Source organism: Rutidosis leptorrhynchoides, chromosome 1, assembly GCF_046630445.1.
Source record: "Rutidosis leptorrhynchoides isolate AG116_Rl617_1_P2 chromosome 1, CSIRO_AGI_Rlap_v1, whole genome shotgun sequence".
Lineage (NCBI taxonomy): Eukaryota > Viridiplantae > Streptophyta > Magnoliopsida > Asterales > Asteraceae > Rutidosis > Rutidosis leptorrhynchoides.
Genome location: NC_092333.1, coordinates 25,148,115 through 25,168,135, shown reverse-complemented (window position 1 = coordinate 25,168,135; position 20,021 = coordinate 25,148,115).

The window sequence follows — 20,021 nt, the reverse complement described above, 5'->3', positions numbered from 1 at the left end:
ATGGATGGGGCTCGTTGGGCCCAATAGATCTATCTTTAGGATTCGCGTCAATTAGGGTGTCTGTTCCCTAATTCTTAGATTACCAGACTAAAAAGGGGCATATTCGGTTTAATAATCCAGCCATAGAATGTGGTTTCATTTACTTGTGTCTATTTTGTAAAACATTTATAAAACTGCATGTATTCTCATCCCAAAATATTAGATTTTAAAAGTGGGACTATAACTCACTTTCACAGATTTTTACTTCGTCGGGAAGTAAGACTTGGCCACTGGTCGATTCACGAACCTATAATAAATATGTACATATATATCAAAGTATGTTCAAAATATATTTACAACATTTTTAATACGTTTTGTTGTTTAAGTTTATTAAGTCAGCTGTCCTCGTTAGTAACCTACAACTAGTTGTCCACGGTTAGATGTACAGAAAATAAAGCAACATATATTATCTCGAATCAATCCACGACCTCGTGTATACAAGCCTCAGGCTAGATCACAACTCAAAGTATATATAATATTTTGAAATCAATCTCAACCCTGTATAGCTAACTCCAACATTACTGCATATAGAGTGTCTATGGTTGTTCCGAAATATATATATAGATGGGTCGATATGATATGTTAAAACATTGTATTCGTGTCTATGGTATCCCAAGATTACATAATATATTAGAATATATGTATAATACAATATAAGTTAGCTAGCATATGATTAATATAGATTTGTTACCAATTTTCACGTAGCTACAACAAGAAAAATTATCCAATCTTGTTTTACCCATAACTTCTTCGTTTTAAATCCGTTTTGAGTGATTCAAGTTGCTATGGTTTCATATTGAACTTAAGTTTATGAATCTAAACATAAAAAGTATAAGTTTATAGTCAAAAATACAGGTTACAAGTCGTTTTTGTAAAGGTAGTCATTTCAGTCGAAAGAACGACGTCTAGATGACCATTTTGGAAAACATACTTCCACTTTGAGTTTAACCATGATTTTTGGATATAGTTTCATGTTCATAAGAAAAATCATTTTCCCAGAAGAATAGTTTTAAATCAAAGCTTATTATAGTTTTTTAATTATCCAAACCAAAACAGCCCTCGGTTTTACTACGACGGCGTATATCCGGTTTTACTGTGTTCTTCATGTTTCCAAGTTTTAAATCATTAAGTTAGCATATCATATAGATATAGAACATGTGGCTAGTTAATTTTAAAAGTTAAGTTAAAACTGGGAACAAGTTTAGAATATACTAAACTATGTTCTAGTGATTACAAGTTTAAATCTTCGAATAAGATAGTTATATATATATGAATCAAATGATGTTATGAACATCATTGCTACCTCAAGTTTAATAGGTAAACCTACTGGAAGTGACAAGAAATGATCTAGATTCAAAGGATCTTGGATGGCTTGAAAGTTCTTGAAGTAGGATCATGACACAAAAACAAGTTCAAGTAAGATTTTTACTCGAATTAAGATAGTTTGTAGTTATAGAAATCGAATCAAAGTTTGAATATGAATATTAACTTGAATAATAAAGATAACCTACTATAAATAACAAAGGTTTCTTGATCTTAGATGATTACTTGGAATGGATTAGAAAGCTTGGAAGTAAACTAGTAAACTTGAAAGGATTTTTGAAGTGTTCTTGAAGTGTTCAACCTATGATGATTATAGCTTGATTCTTGAAGTAATTTTTGATGAAGATGATGATTAGTTTACTGGAAAAATTCGTTCATAAGTGTGTGTAGGTGTTGAGAGAGAGTTAGAAAGAGAATTGAAAGTGAAATGAATTGATTGGTGAGTGGTGAATGATGAGTGGTGAGTGGGGTTAAAAGGAGTTCTAGTTAGTTGACTAGTTCATGGTAGAAGTTATATTTGATTAGTCATGCATGACATAATTAAGAGTGGAATCCCATGCTAGTTCCTATTGGTATATACTCATAGTAAGTACGTCTAGAAGTTGTGTATAATACGGATACGAATACTGAATGACTACGAGTAGAATGGTTGATGAAAATGAATGAGGATGTAATTGTAAGCATTTTTGTTAAGTAGAAGTACTCTGATAAGTGTCTTGAAGTCTTTCAAAAGTGTATAAATACATATTAAAACACTACATGTATATACATTTTAGCTGAGTCGTTAAGTCATTGTTAGTCGTTACATGTAAGTGTTGTTTTGAAACCTTTAGGTTAACGATCTTGTTAAATGTTGTTAACCCATTGCTTATTATATCTAAAGAGATGTTAAATTATTACATTATCATGATATTATGATATGTTAGTATATCTTAGTATGATATATATACAGTTAAATATTGTTACTACGATAATCGTTACATATATGTCTCGTTTCGAAATCATTAAGTTAGTAGTCTTGTTTTTACATATTTAGTTCATTGTTAATACACTTAATGACATGTTTACTTATCATTTATCATGATTAACATAGTGTATCAATATCTTAATATGATTCATATGTATTTAGTAAGACGTTGTTATAACGATAATCGTTATATATATATCGATTTCGAGTTTCTTAACTCAATAGTCTCATTTTTATGTATATAACTCATTGTTAAAATACCTAATGAGATACTTACTTATCATAATATCATGTTAACTATATATATATATAACCATATATATGTCATCATATAGTTTTTACAAGTTTTAACGTTCGTGAATCACCGGTCAACTTGGGTGGTCAATTGTCTATATAAAACCTATTTCAATTAATCAAGTCTTAACAAGTTTGATTGCTTAACATGTTGGAAATACTTAATCATGTAAATATCAATTTCATTTAATATATATAAACATGGAAAAGTTCGGGTCACTACATTTTGTGTGGAGGGCTTTGAAAAAAAGATTACCGGTTCGGATTGAACTTGACAAAAGAGGCATCGATTTACATAGTGTTCGTTGCCCCATTTGTGATGATGGTCTTGAATCGGTTGAGCATGCATTGTATGAGTGCAAGTTTTCTTTGGACGTGTGGGCTCGTGTTTTCAAATGGTGGAACATGAATAATAACTTATGTACATCTGAGTTCTTCGTGGAAAATCATCTCATGCTATCTCCTCTCCCGGCTCAAAAATTTGGAAAGCCGTGGAGTAAGTATGTACATACTCGTTCTGGAAAAATCATAATTCGTTGGTGTTTCAAGGGAAAGGTTCTATCTCACCGGTAATTCTAAATGAGATTCAAGTAAAATCTTTTGATTGAATCTAGTCTAGGATCAAAGGATTAGACATCGATTGGCATTATTGGCTTGTTAATCCATATATGTATTTAGATTCCTAAGTTGTTATGGGGTGTATTCTTTACACCCTAGCATGTAATTAGTTCGTATTTCCTTTGGTGTTTTTGGCACGACCAAATGTTGTAGTCATGTCAATTATTATATCGCTTTGAAGTATATATTATATTACCTTGCTTTTCAAAAAAATAAAAAAATAAATTACTTTTGATAATGTTACTTTAGTAAAAAAAAACTTACACCATGATTTAGTTTTCATTAAAACGTTTATATTAGATTTTTTTCAAACTTAATAGGGTTTAAAGATATATTGATTTGGATACGTAAAATCAATATATATTTAATTTAATTTTTCAATTCAACAAAGTAATATATTTCTAATAATTATATTATTATCTCTTTCTCTTTTTATACATTAAAAGAAAGTATTAATTGAGATATCCTAAATTCTAACTTCTAATCTCCACCATTAGATCAAACAAATTACCACAACTTACCCTTAATCTACACCATTAGATTTAAGGGTTAAGGTTACTCAAGGGCCATATACTTTTTATTTTGTCCCGATGTAGGTCATATACCCAAAAAATACTATTATAGGCCATAAACTTTAAAAAAATGTGTTAATATAAACCAACTTAACTTGTTGACCTGATAAATAAGGTTGTTCGTTTGACTTTTTCCCCCCTAAACTTTGACTTCAAAATTCGGATTCATTTCTTCGATTTAAGAGCTGTAAATTTAAAGATAGTTTCACGAAGAGATTTCGATCACATCTGTATTTTTACATTTCTCTATAACCTCTCAGATTGATTCGGTGTTCAAATCGGGCACGGTTTTCGGTCAAGGATGAACTCGAGATCAAATTCTATGAATTTGTTGTTGACTATCAGTTCTAATGATGTGCGAAACTTCGTTTGATGTCATGATTCCCTAATCTGAAGTCAATTTATTAAGAGAATCATCCTTGATTGATTTTGTAGATTAAACTTTTAAAAAAGTGTACTTTTTTTTTTGTTTCAATGTAAGCTATATACAAAAAAAAAAGAATAATAATGTAGGTCACATACTTTCAAAAAGTGTATCGATGTAAACAAAAGGTGACCTGTTTAGCCGGTAACATGTTACCTTTTGTTTACATCGATACACTTTTTGAAAGTATATGACCTACATTAGTATTTTTTTGGGTATATAGTCTACATTGGGACAAAAAAGTATATGACACTTGAGTAGCTTTAACCCTAGATTTAATTATAAGTCAATAACTATACACTAAACACAACTATTCCTATAACTAGAGGGCAAAGCCCGTGAGTTGCACGTCTTGTCCTACAATATCAACTCAATAATAAATAAATATTTCAACAAAATCAATTATAGAAACAATCATGTTTTAATATTAGTTTAGTATCGTAGCAATATATGTCAATCTTTTAAGTCAAATCGATGACACAAATATTACAATTGTAAGATATAATGTTCTTCAAATTGGCAACAATATATATATAATATTGACACAAAATACAATTGATTTTCAATCTAAAAATGTAATCACTACAAACATCCAAATGAAATATCCATAACTAATGTAACAAAAGAAAATAGAGGAAAATTATAAACTAAAATGCATACAAATAATATCTTAAAGAAGTTAGAACATAATATATCTTCATTTTTCATGTGATATGTGATACACAACATTAAAAGATCAATCATCTTATAAAATAATGATAAAAAGGAGTATTTATACAACTCTATCTAATATTTTATTTGAAAAGTGGAAGTGATGTGAAAAATGAAAAAATAGTATTTATAAACAACAATAACTATCAGTTTAGTTAGGTACTTAATATAAGGAAAGTGAAAGGGTTAAAAGTATTGTTATTATTTATGATATAACATAAAGTTATTATGAATGTTTAAAGAATTTGAAAAGTTAATACTATCAGTATTATGTATGACATGCTTTAATTTTAGTTATTAAGAATATCTATGATCAAATTTATGATAAAAATTTAATATTAATTAATATCAAATTAAAAGACTATATACACAACATTTAATTTTAAATTTTTAAGTTCAAGATTATCTTATCCTGATTAATTAATCAACAATTTTACCATCTTTATATTTTAATTTTCTTAAACTCGTATATTTGTTTCTCTTTGTCATATAGATTAAATAAAATTTCGTTGCAAAACAAATTAAGTAATGTATAATTACTTCTTCGTTAAAAAGTAAAAAACCATAGATAAGTTTTCAAAGAGTATACATATATACATTACTTTCGTTACAATTATTTTAATCAATTTTTATTTAATTTTAATATATTTATGTGTAAAAAGTTAGATATTACAAACTAATCAAATCATCAATTAACCTTTTTTGTCATCTCATTTTTACCATATTAATTATATTATGATAGGGTAATCACAATTATTTGGATTATGATGAATACAAATTTAACACACAATAATATAATATGTATATTAAAAGTGAACAAATAAATTATGAGGATTAGAGAACTTACATTTTTCATATGATGACGATGATGATGATGATGATGATGATGATGAATACAAATCTAAAACACAATAATAATATGTAAATCGAAAGTGAAAACACAATAATGAACAAATAAAATTTAGGTACAAAAAGACATTAATAATATTGATATCGAAATGAACAAATAAAATTGAGTGAAAGTATGAGGACTAAAGAGCTTACGTTTTCCATGTGATGACGATGATGATGTGTACAAATCTAAAACACAATAATATATATATATATATATATATATATATATATATATATATATATATATATATATATATATATATATATATATATATATATATATTGAACAAATAAAATTGAGTGAAAGTATGAATGCTAAAGAGCTTATGTTTTTCATGTGATGACGTTGATTATGAATACAAACTAAAACATAATGATAACAAATAAAATTGAGTGAATGTATGAATGCTAAAGAGCTGACGTTGATGATGAATACAAACTAAAACACAATGATAATATGTATATCGAAAGTGAACAAATAAAATTTGAAGAACTTACGTTTTACATATGAAGGCGATGATGAACAAAAATCTAGAACACCGTGATATGCAAGACTAATTACATGTCTCCTCTTTATACTAAGGATTCAATAACCTTTCTCTATTAATAGAACATGAATGGATGATGAAAACGAAAAATGGTTAAATGCTAGTGATCTTACTCTAAAAGCTCCGCTTCCAAATATACACTCTAATGGAGGCATTTCAATATCAAATTAGTATAATAGACAACTTTAACAGTAAAATGATTGGAAACACATGTAATGTTTTAATCTATTTTGCAAGATAGTAAAAGAAAAATTACCATTGATAATCAACAGTGAACTCATCATAATCGCTCTTGATCATTTTAGACGGCCACCTACAAAAAAGAAACATAAAATAATATAAACGTATACGATTTATAAAAACAACATAAAATCGGTTATTAGAAATTGTAAAAGAACTTGATAAAGAGAGGTAACTAATCATTGATAATTAATACAATGAATACAATGTTACGTTTAACATTGAATTTTTGACTTTTAAGTTTAAACTTTTATATTACTGGTTATCTGTATGCAATGAATGAAAATGAATCGACTTGCAAGAAAATGCAAAGCTAGTAATTAAATAGAAGATTTTTGATGTTCTATTTATTAAATGTATTAGTATTTATTTAATAATTTATTAATACTTAATATAGAGATTCTCATTTACTTTTTTACCATCTCTTTATATTATAATAACAAAAGTAAAAATAGATCATCTAGCAATCCAATTACTAATCCTAGCCTTCCATTCTCATTAACAACTTTAATATTAACCATTCAATTTTCCTAATCAATATTATGACCTCATAATCACCTCATAATCAATAGGGGTCCTTCACAATTCATACCATTTTCTCAAACTCTCCATCAAAAATTTCCCCAAATTCTCTCTCTCTCTCTCAAAAAAAAAAAAAAAAAAAGAGACCTACCTTCACTCTTTGAATCAATCGCATAAATGATGGTCTGAAATCTTTTACGGGTAGATTCGTTGGATCAATATCTGCTGTTGAATAATCGTCATTTGCAAATCACGGGTTAGTATTCCTTATTTGTTGTTTCGATTTACAGGTTTAACGAATATGATGTCTGATGTGTAGTTTTAATTAGGTATTTTATTGTTAGGGTTTGTTCAATACTCACCGTACCATATCAGATTTTCCCCCAATTCTGTCTCATGATAATACTCTATATCCTTAATTTTTTAATCCGCAAACCCTAAAAAAATAATAGATCCGTTAATTTTACCATCGTCTACTAATTCGATCGACGAATTCAATTAAGTATTGAATAAAGCTCAACAGGTCTACTAAATCGAATTCGATTAATTATCATTTTTGTTGTTGTTGCAGCAATTATAGCTTTCAAATGTGAGGAACAATATGATAGAAATCACCCTTCAGATATCCATACACAGTAAATATTTGCATGAGAGGCTCCTGACATTAACTAACAACTGATGCGTACACTTACAAAACGGTCCAGGTAACTCCCAGAATTACTTCATGTTAAGTTTCAAATTTCAATAACAGGCTGCACTGACCTAAAAAATTCCAATGTAACATTATTAACATTTTGGTACAAAGAATCTTGTTTGGACCTCATGATCAATTAGGTACAAAGAGTCTGATGTGTAAATCAAGATCATTCAAGTGGTATATGACCTCCTAACAATCTTCTTGAGGTAACGTAAACAATTTGACAAATTTAAACCCATATATGATTATATTCATCAATGGTCCTGTTTTAAGTTATGCTATAATTGTAACAGGTAAATAAATAAATCTAAAAAGAATCGATTAAAATTGCCCAAACGGGTTGATTTGTAATATCTCATGTGTGAAATCAAGATGTAAATTTTGGGATATGTTTTCATCGTTAAGTATCAAGTATGAGTAGCAAAATTATAATAATATACTCATTTTTACATAAAAACAATTTGATCTATAATAGATGGAAAATTAGCTTGACCAGCTGTTTAATAACAGAATTTACAAATTCCAACTTTAATGACTTTGTTTAGTTCAAGAAGATGACTTTTGTCGCAACTGTAAATTAACACACTTTTAGGTGATATATAACTTAGTATTGATTGATTTTTCACGTATAATTAACGATGTCATAATATTTATATCAGTTGAAGAATAATGATGAAATGAAGATATCATAATTTTTACACAATTTGTTGCTAGGTGTGTAACTTCGTTCTTTGCTGGCGAGTGAGAAGATCTTGTGAGAATAAAGGTTGTTTTAGCTACCATTACAGAAAATGCAACAAATAAGCTGGAAATTAAACATGACGTGGAAGTTCTTGAAGCGGGGTTTGAGTGTGATAAGTGTGGACCTACTAAAGAAGTCTATCCTATGTGAGTATAATTATGATACTTATATAAAATCCTTGTTGTTAATTTGGAAGATGTTTGAACAATACAAGATTCTAACAATTATAACTGCCATCTGCTCACCAGTTGCGATCACGATTAGACTGGTGGTGGTGATCTGGCATGGTTTGTCAAAGCCAACTTGCTAAGATGATGCACAAAAGTACAGTGTGGTTAAATGCTATAGCCGATAACCGGATACTGTAAGTTATATCTATTACCTATGGATATATTATTTGTTTAATTTGCATAAATGCGAATTCAAATATAAAGGGAACGGATACTTGACAACCCTAATAGTTTTAATTTTCCATTTTTTTATTTCAAAAGTACATCAATCCCACCGACATTCCAGATCAGTTGCGAAATCAGATTGTGTCTCACATCAAGATCACAACCTTCAACAAAAAAGGGATTCACCGTAACTGATGTGACTGGCTATCAAGACGTTATTAACACTCTTGATGCAAAGCTTAAAGAGAAGGAGCATGTATTTCAATTGGAAGATTTGAACTCCATTGACAAGACAATAATTACGGATAAGGTACTTTTCGATATCGTATTTTCATTCGAATATTGCATCTTACATTCTTATATAAAAATTTGATGGTTAACTTACTACGTTTGATTAATAAATTTACAAAGTACATCCGTGCAGGTAGCAAAATTGGAGAACCTCACCAACTCAATGTCAGAGTTTCAGCAGATGGTCACTATTGCTTACTAAAACGAAAAAGTGAATCACCCCTGAAGTTGGTGAAGTTGAGACTCCAACATGAGATACTACATCAGGAATAGGGGCACTTAAAATACCAAGAAAGGGGGAGTTTTAATTTTTCCATCATGTAACTTCTTGCAAGTTGAGAGTTTGGCAAGGTACATATCTAATTTGACCACCCAGGTAATAATCTTATCAAATTTTCTAATTGTACGGTTGTACTTATATTATTATGTGACGATCGCTCCAAATCCATATGGACGAACACGTCATTCATTGATTTCATTGCGAGGTATTTGACCTCTATATGATACGTTTTGTAAACATTGCATTCTTTTGAAAAGGCATACCATAAATGAATATTTAAATCAAAGGTTTTCAACATCTGATGATTTCTACATATAGACAATCACCGTATATAATAGTTTACAATAGTACTTCTGCTGACAATGCAGTCAAAATAAGGTACATGATGATGAATTGGTGAATGCAACGTTTTCTTGAAAAATATGCCATATAAGACTCCATGCACATAGCTTGTCTATCATATAAGCAAACAGCGGAAGATTTCTAGGGAACCTGAGAATAAACATGCTAACAAGTGTCAACACAAAGGTTGGTGAGTTCATAGTTTGTATGTTTCGCATAATCTGTATATAAAGATGGATCACAAGATTTCAGTTGTTTCATCCAGAAACGTTTATCAAAATATTCTACGAAATTGAGCACCCTGGTAACTAAACTTAACGTATATATAATTTGTACCCTTTGTATAATCATCTTAATAATACACGCAAACCAACGTGTACGCTTCTCAAATAGCATACGTCCGTTAAAAGGCTAGTGCTCTAGCTCGGATGGGGATATCAAGCCCTATGGATCCATATACTACTACTCGCGCCCACCAGTTCTTATAACTGGCGGTTACTAGTTACCAAAGCTAAGGGATTTTCGGTTCAAACTCAGTGTAGAATTTAGTATGTACTTGTATCCATTGTGTTTAAAATAAAGTGCATGTATTCTCAGCCCAAAAATATAGATTGTAAAAGCAATTAAAAAGGGAGCAAATGAAACTCACCTTAGCAGCACATACAGTTGTTCATCGTAATGTAACCGAAACTCGGTATATCAAAGAATCGTAGGTCTCAACCTAGAGAACATATGTTGGTCAATAAATGTCTATCAATATAGGTCAGGTCATAGTGTATCACAATCCTAATGCTCGAGATCGACATATAAAAGTTATCCAAAGTCGTTTCAAAAAGTCAATTTTGACAATAGTTTAACAAAACGAGACGTACCTTATATAAGGATTCATTTACTCGGTTGGTAATATTCAAAAATCCAATTTATCAATCTCGTAAACAAGTTGTTTAAATCTTAATTGTAGATTCAAAAGCAATTTCAATTAACTTCAATCATAATTCAGTTGCTCATATCTTTTAATCCGTTCATCGAAATTATTCGATATCTAAATGAAAAGTTATTGATTTTTCGCCAGCTTTCCAAAAACATGTATATCATATACCTTTTACCAGTAATATATGTATTTAATTCGTGATCTATTATAAACTATTTAACGACGAAATTTAGCATACACGTATGTATAAATATATATACTCGAGCACTAGACATGGATATACAATTAAGATATAAAAGATAAAATATGAGTGCTTACGTATCAATATTGAGATTCAATATTGTAGGATAGTACGTAGAAGTAACGGAGATGATAAACACTAGGTTTGACTTACGAGCAAAACCCTCGAACAATACCCATAACCTCCTTAGTAATAACCCATAGTTTCCTTAGCTCTATTGTAACGACCCGTCAAAATCGCTATTGACGCGGCACGTTAATCATTGATTCCACAGTGAGGTTTTGACCTCTATATGATACGTTTTGATAAAATATTACATTCATTAAAATAAGTGACTTTCTAAACATAGAAAGTTATAAACATGTGGGCGAGTGCTTAGGTATAAGCAAACCCCGAAATACATAAGTCTTTAATTTACAGGTTGACATCACAGTCCAATTATTTATTACACAACGCAGTTTTATTTTGAATGCAATAAACTTTGTACAAAGCATGAGAGACTCCATGCAGGCAACAAGCACATCACAGCGGAAGCATTCTAAGGACCTGAGAATAAAACATGCTAAAAAGTCAACACGAATGTTGGTGAGTTATAGGTTTAATTGCTCGAGTCATAAACATATATAAAGATAGACCACAAGATTTCATCAAAAATTTATCAATAGATTCTACGTAACAGAGCACCCTGGTAACTAAACTTAACGCTATAGTGATAATTACCCCATTCGTTTTAATACACGCAAACCAACGTGTCTTAAACTCAAATAACATACGTCCGTTAAAAGGCTAGTGCTCTAGCTCGGACGGGGATGTCAAGCCCTATGGATCCATATACAATTATCCGCGCCCACCAGTCCATATCCTATGTACTGGCAGCTACTAGTTACCAAAGCTAAGGGATTTCCGGTTTAACTCAGTGTAGAATTTAGTATGTACTTGTGTCTTATCGCGTTTAAAATAAATTGCATGTATTCTCAGCCCAAAAATATTTAAAGTATTTAAAAAGGGATATATAACTCACAGTTCAATATTGAGACTCAATATTGTTGGCAAATTGCGTAGACGTAATGATGGTAGACGACTGTATGGTTGGCCTTGGATTCAAGAACAATACCCCGAACAATACCCAATATTTCCTTAGCTTAAAGCGGTTTGAAACCCGAATTAAAACACCCTCGAATATACTTTATTATTATTAAACTTAAATTATAATTATAATTATAAATTAAAACTTAAGTTACATATATATTTATGAAAAATATCGTCGAGCAAAACTGACATTTTATAGTACTTTTCGATTTACTGTAGCTCATGCGATCGCATGAGTTTTCAGTGTTTTTGCCATGCGATCGCATGGCCACCTTTTCTGTTTTTGTTTGCTAGTTCGTCGACATCAAGTAGTGTTTACTGTAGCAAATAGTGTTTACTGTAGCAAATAGTGTTTACTGTAGCAAATAGTGTTTCACTGTAGCAAATAGTGTTGACTGTAGCAAATAGTGTTTACTGTAGCAAATCACTGTAGTAAACTCGTTTTCACTGTAGCACTGTAGCAAAATACGGTTTTACTGTAGCAAATAGTGTTTTACTGTAGCAAATTGTGTTTTACTGTAGCAAAGTAATTTTTACTGTAGCAAATAGGGTTTTACTGTAGGAAAGTCGTTTTTTACTTGTACATATATATATACATACATATAATTGTTCATGAATCGTCGAGAATAATCAAAGGTAATTGTATATATGAAACAGTTATAAAATTTTGAGACTCAATCTAACAGACTTTGTTTAGCGTGTTAAAATAATAAATCGTATAGAGAATTGGTTTAAATAAGTCAAAAATTTTCGGGTCATCACATCTATCCCACTTGAAAACCCATTTTGAAAGTGACACGCTCATGACCTCGTCGTAGTATTTTAAGTGATATAATTAATAATAATAATAATAATACTATTAATAATAATAAAATAAATAATAATAATCTTAATAATAATAATAATAATAATAATAATAATAATAATAATAATAATAATAATAATAATAATTTAAATAAATAAATTTACACATAGTAATATACGTGTAAAACAACTCGCGCAGAAACCTGGTATTTATAGGCATAATTCCTGATTCTGATGCCCATGCGATCGCATGGGTTTTATGCCTATTTCTCATGCGATCGCATGGCCGTCAGATCCAGCTCACATATTTTTGTTTTTTTGTTTGTCGACATAATAATTAATAATATATATAATATATTTAATTTATATAATTAATTATATATTATATTAAATTCACATGCATAGTTAACTTATATATTAGTTTTGTAGTGCGAGGTATATAGAAAATAGCTATTAATTTTTACAAGGAAATACTATTAAATACGATACATTTTTACACAAGATATTTATTTATTTAGAGAATGGATATACTTAAACCTTGCTACAACACTTATAGGCAGTGTACCTAATCGTACAGTAGTGTAGTTTTTAGTAAGTCCGGTTCGTTCCACAGGGAATCTTTTTAAACAAAGCTTAACGCTATATTAGTTTACTTTTATAAAAATACAAATATATATATATAAGTAATATTATTATTATAAAAGGGGGGTTTTTACCGTTTAATGACCGGTTTGTCGATTTTAAAACTTTAGTCGCAGTTAAAACCAAATGTAAAATAATAAATAAATACAAGACTTAATTTAAAGTGTAAAGTAAATAACGATAATGAGATTGCGAATAATAAAAGTGCGATAAATTAAACTTGCGATAATTAAAAAGTACGATAATTAAAAGTGCAATTAAATACAATAACAATAAAAATGCGATAATTAGAAGTGCAATTAAATATAAAATAAAGGAAATTAAATATGAAATAACAGAATTATGCTTATTTAAACTTCCGTAATCATGATGTTTGACGTGTTGATTTAAGTTTTATGCCCATGGGTTAATTGTCCTTTGTCCTGGATTATTTAATATGTCCGTCTGGTTTTTGTCCATAACAGTCCATCAGTCATAAATATAAAGTGCGAGTATCCTCGTCAAATTATCCTTATTCCCGCAGTTAAATATTCCAACTAATTGTGGACTTAAACTGTAACAAGATTTTAATACTTTGTTTAATAATTACACCAGGATGTCGACTGCGTGTAAACCAAGGTTTTACTACTTTGTTAACAATTATACCAAGTATCCTTGTACATAACTTCACCCCTGTTTTAATTATTCTAGTGGCTATTAATCCATTCCTGTGTCCGGTTAAATGAACGATTATTCGTACATATAAATACCCCGCCCATCGTGTCCGATCGAGTGTATATGGTAATTTATAGGGACGCCCAATTGTAAATCTTTATATTAACATTAACAAACTATCATTTAGTTAAACAAATATAAAGCCCATTAATAGCCCATAGTCTAATTTCCACAAGTGTCGTTCTTTTGTCCAAACCCCAATTATGGTACAAAGCCCAATTACCCAATTTTAGTAATTAGCCTAACATCATGATTACTTCGGATTAAATAAGCATAATAATAACTTAGCTACGAGACATTAATGTAAAAAGGTTGAACATAACTTACAATGATTAAAAATAGCGTAGTGTTACACGGACAGAATTTCGACTTACACCCTTACAATATTCGCTAACATACCCTTATTATTAGAATTATAATTAAAATTAAAATTAAAATATAAATTATAAATATAAATATTACGTATGAATGGAGAGAAGAGAAAGATATAGATGGATTTTGTGGTGCACCAAAGCTCGATTTTTATAGGCATGTGGGCTGGAACTGGGGCTCATGCGATCGCATGGATTTATGCCTTCCAGGCCATGCGATCGCATGGCCAGCTGGGGAGGCTCATATTTGGTTGTTTTCTTCTGCCGACGGTTTTATAAATAAATATAATATATTAAATAATTATAAGAATTATTTAAATATTATATTATATTTATGTGCATAGTTGACTTGTTATTTTTAGTCCGTTGCGTCGAGCGTTGAGAGTTGACTCTGGTCCCGGTTCCGGATTTTCGAACGTCCTTGCGTACAATTTAATATCTTGTACTTTGCGTTTTGAATCTTGTACTCTTGTAATTTCGAGACGTTTCTTATCAATAATTGGAACCTCTTGGACTGTATTTTGTACTTTTGAGCTTTTTGGTCGTTTGCGTCTTCAATTCGTCGAATCTGTCTTTTGTCTTCACCTTTTATTATTTAAACGAATATCACTTGTAAAAAGAACAATTGCAACTAAAAGCTTGTCTTTCTTGAGGAATAATGCTATGAAATATATGTTCGTTTTTAGCATTATCAATTCACGTCATGCTCAAAAAAAGATTTATTCACAAAAGATATGGCAACATATTTTTCAATTGAAGTCACTTGTGTTTTTGATACTGACGGAGATCTAGGAGACGATAGTTAGATTTAATGGTCAACCGTGTTTGAGTAGTTGGGTATGTTCCTAAAAACAGGAATATGATGAAATAAAGTTTTAGTAATTAGAAGGGTAAGATTCCAGAAGTACAGTTGATTTTATATATATAAAAAAATAGGGGGAACTTGGTGATTTGCAGATGATTTGGGTGATTTTTTGTAAGGGGTTTAAGAAAATATGGTAGTAGGTTATCAATATGTATGTTTTAAATTGAAATTGGATTTTGAGTTAGATATTTGATTTGATTAAGTGTTAGAACATTGCAGGTATTATTGAAGATGAAGATAGAGATGAAGATGGAGAAGGATGATGAAATGACCAGAATGAAATGTGAATGCTTCTTTTCATATATAAAATGTAAAAGGTCATTTTTCTTTAAAAAATATTCATATGTGAAGTTGGGACATCCACAAAATGAGGGAATTGATGGTTGCAACTTAGGCGGGTTGACGAGTTGGGTTAAGTGTCAAATATTGTAGCAAATTGGGAAGTTATTCATAAGTGAAGTTGGTCTAATATACTTATGGTCAATGACTTTGGTGTCATGACACTCCATAAGATAAAAATTAGATTTCATTTTGTTAGTAAAATAAGTTGACTAATTTGACAAAAAGCGAGTACTTGAAGTTTGTAAACAGTTGATTACCTTATGACACCTTTACTTATTACACCAAATCATCAATATGATAAAATTAAATCATTGAAATATAAGAGTTTCCAACAAAGCAACAAGAGATTTCAGCTACAACTAATTTTGACATGAAAAATGATATATCAAATACTTTTGCTAGAACCGTATGATATTCCATAAATCGACACCCTGATTAATTTGAAGTTTTTGAGTTGCTTAATATGGGAGACTAACGAGTTAACATAACTGAAACTGATGTTGAATATTATAGGTGTCTTTCAACTTCTAAAAGATTTTCAGTTCTAAGAGGTCTCAAGTGTTGTGGGAGATGAGAACACCTGAATTTGGATCAATTGAAGGCGGGTTTGTTCTGCGCAGGAACTTGGTATTTGGCAGTTGTTAATCATGCTAGGTGTTTGATAAGATGTTTGATAGTTTAATTTTTTGTGAAGTAGCTTGCTTATTTGGTTATAACGTGCTTTCTATGTTTTATTTTATTTTTTGCAAGTATAGCTTATCCCGTAATTTTTTTTTGGTTTAGGAAATATGTCTAATTAGTAATGTCTCATTTTCATTTGTTTAGATTGCATTCTATCTACGTGCTTATTCAATTTCAACAATTTTTTTGCAAAATCCCTCGAATTCGCGGGTCTTAAGCTAGTTATTATTTAATACGGAGTATATATTTTGTAGTAAATTTTTTAACTTATTTTACCCACAATCTCTACTATTTCTACTCTCTACTATATATAATAACAAACACAAAAATAGGTCATCTAAAACTTTAACTTTTAATCATAGCCATCTATTCATAAGCTACCACTAAATCTCAACCATTAAAAAGACCATCCAATCATTATGAGCTCATAATCCTCGAAATTAGAAATAGCTAGACTAAAATACCCATACATTTAGAAAAAACACGGGAGAGATTAATCTAAATTGGGGTTCAGGAAATACCATTCACTTTTACGACATTCAAAAAGAAGAGAAGACCAGACCATATTTCTCTCCCAATCGTCTAGAAATCAACTGTAAACCTAAATCTTTCATTCATTCTAAAAAATGAGAGTGATAAAGTGATGATTCTCGATGCTTAGTCTATTAATTAATATGATTGTCTCGAATTCCAAATTCGTATACCATAGATCCGATCTCATATTCTAGGGTTTATTACTTCCATTTTTATATATATTTACGATTTACGATTGATTTACGATTACGATATTTATGATTTATGATTACGATTAGGTTGATGGGTTTAGTTAATCGTATACAAAGACCTTGTACTGCTCTCGGTGATTCCACTTTTGCTTCTCTTTGCGACGCTCTTCCTTTGGTTGCAGTCGTCGGCGGGCAGGTATAAATTCCTACTAATTACTTCGATCTGTTATTTTCTCTGATGAAACACTGTTTTGCTTTGGTTTATTTGTTATTTATTCAATTCAGTTTTTTGATTTATTTGTTTTATAATTTGTTAATTTACATGACATGATGATTGAGTTCTGGAAAGTCTTCAGTGTTAGAGAGCATTGTAGGGAGAGATTTTCTTTCTAGCGGATCTGGTCAGCTGTATTTCATTTCATTTTAATCACATTTCATATTCATATTCTGTAATTGTATATACGTATGTGTTTGTTGTATATTTATATCTCTACTATATATACATCCTAAAAGGCGTAATTGACTTTGCATTTTGATTGGGATATTTGGACGGTCACTACTTTGGATGGCCGTTACTGTACAAACCGAATGCCATCCGAAAAATCAGCATATTTTTTTTGTACCGACTATAAGTCCAATTTTTTAGATTGTTAGTTGTTGTCAGGCCATCATTGTTCTGCTTCTGCAATACAATTGTGGTTCCGGTTGAAGGTATGTCTTTTTATTTGTGTAATTGGTAATAAGCTTTTGGGATCTTTCCTTTCACCAAGCTTTTTTTTGATGATTGCTGCCACCTATTTCTTGTGCGATCGATGGTCGTATTTGGCTTCTTGAAGCTATTGATAAGGGTGAAAGGCAAGGCTAGGGTTTCCTTTCTTATGGTTTCTTATAAATAGTTGGTGCCGACTTTTTCTGGTGTGTTCGATGAACGGAATTTGCCTTTGAAGTGTAATTGCAATTACAATTGATCTCATTAATTCCTTCATAAAAAGGGTCCTTCAGAGGAGTAGTAGTGCCATCATTTGATTCTTCTATAATAGAGGAAGAAGAAGGTTCAGGTAATGACATCAAACGTTATTTGTCAAGTAGCTGCTCTATTTGCAATGAGTTACATTTGGGCGGGTCAAGTGTTCGATGTTTAAGGTTTGTGTCATGCATATTGCATATATTTTTGTAATGGTTGTGCTACATTAACATCATTAACATTATTGTTTTTATAGGAACATTATGGAGTTCACAGGATAGCGAATGAGCTTATCGTTCTATGAAGTTCATAGATGAGAGAAAATTAGGTCATTGATCTAAAAATAGGGGTTCTGAGATAGAAGTTCATAATGCAATAATAACCCCAAATCACCCTAATTTCCTCTCAAAATGAGAGGAATCATGTCCATAACAGGTCCATCTACAACTCTCAACTATGTTCAGGAAATCGTTTATGAAGATTGGAATCGAATCAAGTCAGTTTTTAACAACGAAAATTGATGAATATGATGTTCATGGTTCTGCCATAAATCAGTAAATTAATGGATCTGCACGGGAGTAAACAACAACAATTGGGGTTCCATATTCTTCTTCTTTCACGAGTTTGAGGGGAAATTAAACCCTAACTTTCTCCCTCGGATTGATCTAAATGGATTCTCACAAATCAATAATCGTTGCAACCTTTTACATGAAGCTTAATCTATTTTTTTGTAATCTAATATATCAGGAAGATTAAGATATATCGATGAAGAATCGGATTATGGTATCATGAATATGACGAGTGCTGATCATCAGTTGTACTTCGATGGAGTTAAGATGTTGATTGTCAATGCGTTAGTATATGAAAACAGATGATGAATCGTCCAACATAATCGAAAGATTTGAAGATGATTACTCTGGCTTTAATTGAAGGTTACGGTTTATCATTTAAACCTAACATCTATGAAATCAGTTAATCACAACTTATTTCAATATAATATTTTATGTTTAATCGATCATTAGGTTATTATCGATACATATAATCAAATTTTTCAATAATTAGGTTAATATGTTTTCTGATTCATCTTTATTTTAATTTTAATTACTTTTTCCAGTAAATAGGTTTTCTTAAAGGTCTTTTGATCGTTTGATTATTTAGTATATACATGTTATGAATATGAATAATTTGGTATGACCATGTAGAAAAATACCCTGACTTGTACTCGAAAACCAGTTGTGTATGAATTTAAATTCAAATTTGTTGTAAATATGCAAAATATGTTACTTAAATTACAGATTTTATTATCACATAATACGCACCACTATAAATGTAACATATTCGGTATTATTAATCCATAAAATACGCATTTTAGAATTCAAGCACCATAATTTATTCCAAATTTGACCTGTAACATAATTCCTAAATTAAATGCATATCAATTAGCCTATTTTGATGCGTTTATGAGATAAGTAGAAATCAATTAGCCCAAGAAAAATTTGTGATTTTGTAAAATGTTTTCACTATTTATACCTTGCAGTATCTATTCATTTTCTTATATTCAAAAACTAACTCATCTCTTCTATCATTCTACATTAAGCAAAGTTTTCTCTACTCCCATTGATGTAGAAGAAATCACTCCACTAAAAACATTGTGGGTAAGAAGTACTTCAAAACTCCATATGTTGCATCCTCGGAAATGCTCATGGTTGACCAGCAGGTATTGAATTGTTCTGTCCTATCAGTTTATGTCTAT